The 6000-nt window shown below is 46.1% G+C and overlaps 1 pseudogene; it reads left to right on the top strand.

Moving 5' to 3' along the window:
• The first annotated feature begins 650 nt into the window (after window positions 1–650).
• Window positions 651–769, top strand: LOC148809093 (5S ribosomal RNA; annotated as a pseudogene).
• The last annotated feature ends 5231 nt before the right edge of the window (window positions 770–6000 follow it).

Here is a 6000-nt window from a genome sequence, read left to right as displayed (position 1 = left end):
GAAATCCCAAGGCGTCTCTCAAAAAGAGACGCCGGGGGTGTCACTCTGGTGTTAGTGTTCCCCTTTACCAATCAGTCGGGGTCTCCTCCTAATCCCCGTCTCATATGTAACAATCAATGACGAGGCCCCCCTGTCCCGCGATATTGTACTTGTCTCCTGGCCGCTGGCTGGCGCCGTGAGATTTAGTACTTGCGCAAGAGACCGGGGGCAGAGCGCGAACGCGGTCCCCCGCCCCCCACAAAGTGTGCGCTCCAGGTTCCCTCTCGGGGCTCTGCAACACAGCGGAAAGGCAGCGAGAAGGAGCCTCTTGCTCTGACGCCGCAAGGCCACAAGAGGGCGGAGGCGCCGCGCGCCCGGCCGACGTGTTGGACTAGTGCGCTTCATGTGCTGAAATAAACATGCGACAGCCCAGAAATGTTTTCAGAGTGCTGTGCACTGGAGGTTTTTGTCTTGTGAAGACTTGCCTTGTGCTCCTCCGTGCAGTTTGTTTGTCCTCCTCCAGTGCGGGACAAGCCAACACAAGGGAGCACATTCGCCAACATAAAGGCACGCAACGCGATTTGGAAAGAGGCTCCTTTCCAAAGAGTTGCACACGAACGGAGCCCCAGCCACACACAGCTTCAAGTAGCGAGTCAGGCGGTGCTGCTTCCGCTTGCGGCCCCACCACCCTGAACGCGCTCGATTTCGTCTGATCTCGGAAGCTAAGCAGGGTCAGGCCTGGTTAGTACTTGGATGGGAGACTGCCTGGGAATACCAGGTGATGCAAGCTCTTGCTCTCTCGGCCAGCAGGAGTTGCCGTTGGTGCCGTAGGCTTTGGGGGGAAAACCTGGAGGATGGAAAGGTGATCTATAGCCTCATCTCTACAGATGTTTTGTTGCTATGGCACGTGTGTGACCCATATAAAAAAAAAAACCCGCTTGTAAAATGAATATCGAAGCTGCCTCTAAATCTGCAAATGAAGATGAATCGATAAACCACTTGTTTTTCAGATAACTATACATATATTCATTTAGTACTGATTTCATTCACTGAGCACGGATACAATAGAGGTACAGCCATTCACTGTTTGACATGTCTGCACTGGTACAGAACCTAGCAATCAGAAAACGGGTGAAACTGTCTTTAGAATTAGCATACAGTACCGAGGCCCCCATGACCAAATAAAGGCTAACCTCGATAATCAGCCTAAATGATGCAGACTACAGCAAAACGACTGACTTTGAAAAGAGAATGAATGTCCGGAAGGAGTAGTGTAACCAGCTTGAAATGCTTCTCCAGACCTCTAACTAAAAGAAACCAGGAACCGGCAGTGGCATCGACTCCTTTCGAACTGGGATCCTATCGCAGCTCGTGGTGGCGTAACTCTTCTGTATCCGATGATCCAGTGTGTTGCACTGGCCTGGTCAGCCTGGCCTGGGGGATGGTGCACATAGCACTTTCAGTGCTGGAGGTGTTAATGGGGGAGGTGTTGGAGAGTGGCAGCTGTGGGGGATGGCTGGGTGAGTAGCTGTCAGGGGTTGTAGCTTTTCCTTTGCAGCTTATCCTCTGGGGCCATGATTAAGAGGGACGGCCGGGGGCATTCGTATTGCATTCGTAAATTGCATTTGTTAGTTTTTAAGGAGTAAGAGTGCAGGGGGTTTAAACCTGCAATCCAGTGTGTTGAAGTATTTCACAACACTACCTCTAGCACATCTGGAAATAAATCCTCATAATGATTATTGCCCTTGGCATGTACCAAAAAATCAGTGAGCATATATTTATATATCACTGTGTTGAAGCTAGAGACACAGAATATCTGCAAACACATCCTAAATACAGTGTTCCTGCACCTTTGAACTCATCCAGAATGTATCGTTTTCTGAAAGGGATTGCTGTCAGAATGCACAACTGAATCCCAAACAGAATCTCTAGTCAAATATGATCATTTGTGAAACAGGCAAATGAGTCTCTCAGGGGCCCATTGCTCATTTTCAGACACGTCTGTGATACTTTCACCATGCGTAGAGCAATAGGGATTAAAGATACCAGAGGTAAGGTTTAAAAGTGATTCTGAGGTGCAACACATCAGCGATACAGCTAGGAATCTGAAATGCGGGGTTTGAGAGCCCTTCAGGGAACACTGTACCCTAAAGGTACCAGAAGTCCACTAGTACAAGCATTAAGTCACTGTCACCCCTGTTACAATGTGATTGCTACATATCTTTCATTCGTTTCATTACCTTTGTAGCGGCGAGGCTTAATAATAAGGCAGAATTAAGTGTTTCTGAGCTTCCCAAATGAGGCCCCATTTCTCTGTTCATCTCTGTGGTGCAGCCACAGAGAGACCATTAGTGCAGGGTGATTTAAGGTTTCCTAGGACAGCTCCCAAAGGGGGATGCACTTAGCTAAGCCTGGCTATCATGATCAATGGTCATCCATTGGTGCCTATCTGTCTAGGGAGTGCCAGATGGACATCTGGACTGCATTCCTAAGTGTCAGGAGTAAGTGACTCATATCTCACCTTGATCAACCAATCAGGGACTGGTAGGGCCGAGTAACCCACGTGGGACTCTGATGCCCATGGAACTTTCAGCCAATCAATGAGCTGAAGTTCCTCCAGGTAAAAACAGGCAACACAGAGAGCCTGGGAGATTCAGTGAGATTCAGAAGAGGAGATTCAGAAGGGATTCTGGAGAGGATTCTGTGAACTGTTCTAAAGGGAATTCAAAGGAGAATTCCAGGGCAGGAGCAGAAGGCTCCCAAGGGCAGGACATTCTCGCAGCGCGCCTCCTGACCATCCTGAGACTCAGCCCGGACAACCACGGAACGGCCAGTGTGTCCGAGTGCCAGAACTTTCCTTTGTTCTAAGAGTCTTGAGTGGAGGTTTCCAGAGAGTAACCAGCAGCAGGCCTCGTGAACAGGTCGGAACTGTGGACAGCTGAATCACTATTCAGAACTAGCTCTTCATCAGGAACGAACCGGTCCTCTTCCTGACTTGCTGGGACCCACAGTCATCTTTTCTCCTGTGCGCAAACGTTGCTAGTTAAAGCCAACACTAACTAGCCGGTCAGTGAGCATCAGCAGCGCACCGTCGCAAGCCGCACAGCACAGCCTGGCACCGAGACAGAGAGCGCGGATTGGACAGCAACAAGCCTGCAGCTGATTGTTTGTGCCCGCAGGAGATATGAATCCCCAGAAATTGGATGAGTATTCAACTTCACTGCATTACTGCTCGAGAATTCAATTGTTATCCAAACCAGTTGATATCAATTTAATTCCTAAGAGTTATGTACTTGTTTGAGTATCTAATGTAGAAGTTATAACCAAGTTCATTTATGAAACGGTCTAAATGAATGATATACTGAACGTATGTCCTCTTGATGTGTAACACTTCGTAACTGAATGAATATATATCTTTTGTATTCTGATAACCCTCTCGATAAGATCTGTTAGTTTTATATGCATATTCTATGTATTAATAAATGTATCCTCGTGTATTAGTACCTGTGTGTGTGCGTTGTTTGAGTTATGTCGCATGGTTGGATTCTAAAGCCATCAAAAGAATCAACTTTGTGATTTACTGCTACAATTAATAATTGTCACAGTAAATGCCCAAACCCTACAGAACTGGTGCCTTCAGAGAGCCATGATTACATATTTGGCGTCCCTGAGCCGGTTTTCCCTACAACAGTGTGTGACCTCCTGTCCCAGACTGAGGAAAAGACAGTGAGTCTGTCTCTAAATAATAATAATACAGCGTGGGATCTCTTGTCCCAGCCTGGGGATCAGACAGTGAGCTCGTCTCTCAATAATAATAATACAGTGTGTGATCTCCTGTCCCAGCCTGAGGAACAGTGAGCCTGTCAATCAATAATAATACAGTATGTGATGTCCTGTCTCAGCTTGAGGAAAAGAGAGTAAGCTTGTCTCTCAATAATAATAATTCAGTGTGGGATCTCCTGTCCCAGCCTGAGGAACAAACAGTGAGCCTGTCTCGAAATAATAATACAATGTGTGAACTTCTGTCCCAGTCTGTGGAACAGAAAGTGAGCCTATCTCTCAATAATAATGATATAGTGTGTGATCTCCTGTCCCAGCCTGAAGAACAGACAGTGAGCCTGTCTCTCCATAATAATAATACAGTGTGTGATCTCCTGTTCCAGCCTGAGGAACAGACAGTGAGCCTGTCTCTCCATAATAATAATACAGTGTGTGATCTCCTGTTCCAGCCTGAGGAACAGACAGTGAACCTCGCTCTCAGTAGTAATATTACAGTGTGTGATCTCCTGTCCCAGCCCAAAGGAAGAGACAGAGAGCCTATCTCTCAATAATCATAAAACAGTGTGTGATCTCCTGTTCCAGCCTGAGGAACAGACAGTGAGCCTGTCTCTCAATAATAATTATACAGTGTGTGATCTCCTGTCCCAGCCCAAAGGAAGAGACAGAGAGCCTATCTCTCAATAATCATAAAACAGTGTGTGATCTCCTGTCTCAGCTTAAGGATCAGACAGTGATCTTGTCTCTCAATAATAATAATCCAGTGTGGGATCTCCTGTCCCAGTTTGAGGAACAAACAGCGAGCCTGTCTATCAGTAATAATAGAACAGTGTGTGATCTCCAGTCCCAGCCATAGGAACAGACAATGAGCCTGTATCTCAATAATAACAATACAGTGTGTGATCTCCTTTCCCAGCCTGAGGAACAGACAGTGAGGCCGTCTCTCAATAGTAATAATACAGTGTGATCAACTGTCTCAGCCTGCGGAACAGTGAGTTTATCTGTCAATTATAATAATACAGTGTGTGATCCCCTGTCCCAGCCTGAGGAACACACAGCGAGCCTGTCTTTCAATTATAATAATTCAGTATGTGATCTCCTGTCTCAGCCCAAAGGAAGAGACAGTGAGCCTGTCTCTCAATAATAATTATACAGTGTGTGATCTCCTGTCCTAGCCTAGGGAACAGACAGTAAACCTTTCTCTCAATAATAATAATCCAGTGTGTGAACTCCTCTCCCAGCCTGAGGAACAGACAGCGAGCCTCTCTCTCAATAATAATAATACAGTGTGTGATCTCCTGTCCCAACCTGAGGACGAGACAGCGAGCCTGTCTCTCAATAATAATAATACAGTGTGTGATCTCCTGTCCCAGCCTGATGAACAGTGAGCCTGTCTCTCAAATATAATAATATAGTGTGTGATCTCCTTTCGCAGCCTGAAGAACAGACAGTAAACCTTTCTCTCAATAATAATAATACATTGTATGATTAACTGTCCAACCTAAGGAACTGACAGTGAACCTGTCTCTCAGTAATAATAATACAGTGTGGGATCTCCTGTCCCAGCCTGAGGAACAAACAGTGAGCCTGTCTCGAAATAATAATACAATGTGTGAACTTCTGTCCCAGTCTGTGGAACAGAAAGTGAGCCTATCTCTCAATAATAATGATATAGTGTGTGATCTCCTGTCCCAGCCTGAAGAACAGACAGTGAGCCTGTCTCTCCATAATAATAATACAGTGTGTGATCTCCTGTTCCAGCCTGAGGAACAGACAGTGAGCCTGTCTCTCCATAATAATAATACAGTGTGTGATCTCCTGTTCCAGCCTGAGGAACAGACAGTGAACCTCGCTCTCAGTAGTAATATTACAGTGTGTGATCTCCTGTCCCAGCCCAAAGGAAGAGACAGAGAGCCTATCTCTCAATAATCATAAAACAGTGTGTGATCTCCTGTTCCAGCCTGAGGAACAGACAGTGAGCCTGTCTCTCAATAATAATTATACAGTGTGTGATCTCCTGTCCCAGCCCAAAGGAAGAGACAGAGAGCCTATCTCTCAATAATCATAAAACAGTGTGTGATCTCCTGTCTCAGCTTAAGGATCAGACAGTGATCTTGTCTCTCAATAATAATAATCCAGTGTGGGATCTCCTGTCCCAGTTTGAGGAACAAACAGCGAGCCTGTCTATCAGTAATAATAGAACAGTGTGTGATCTCCAGTCCCAGCCATAGGAACAGACAATGA

Source organism: Atractosteus spatula, unplaced genomic scaffold (assembly GCF_055471065.1).
Source record: "Atractosteus spatula isolate fAtrSpa1 unplaced genomic scaffold, fAtrSpa1.hap1 Scaffold_166, whole genome shotgun sequence".
Taxonomy (NCBI): Eukaryota; Metazoa; Chordata; class Actinopteri; order Semionotiformes; family Lepisosteidae; genus Atractosteus; species Atractosteus spatula.
The sequence above is the reverse complement of the archived record's forward strand: the minus strand, read 5'-3'. Positions and strand labels throughout refer to the sequence as shown.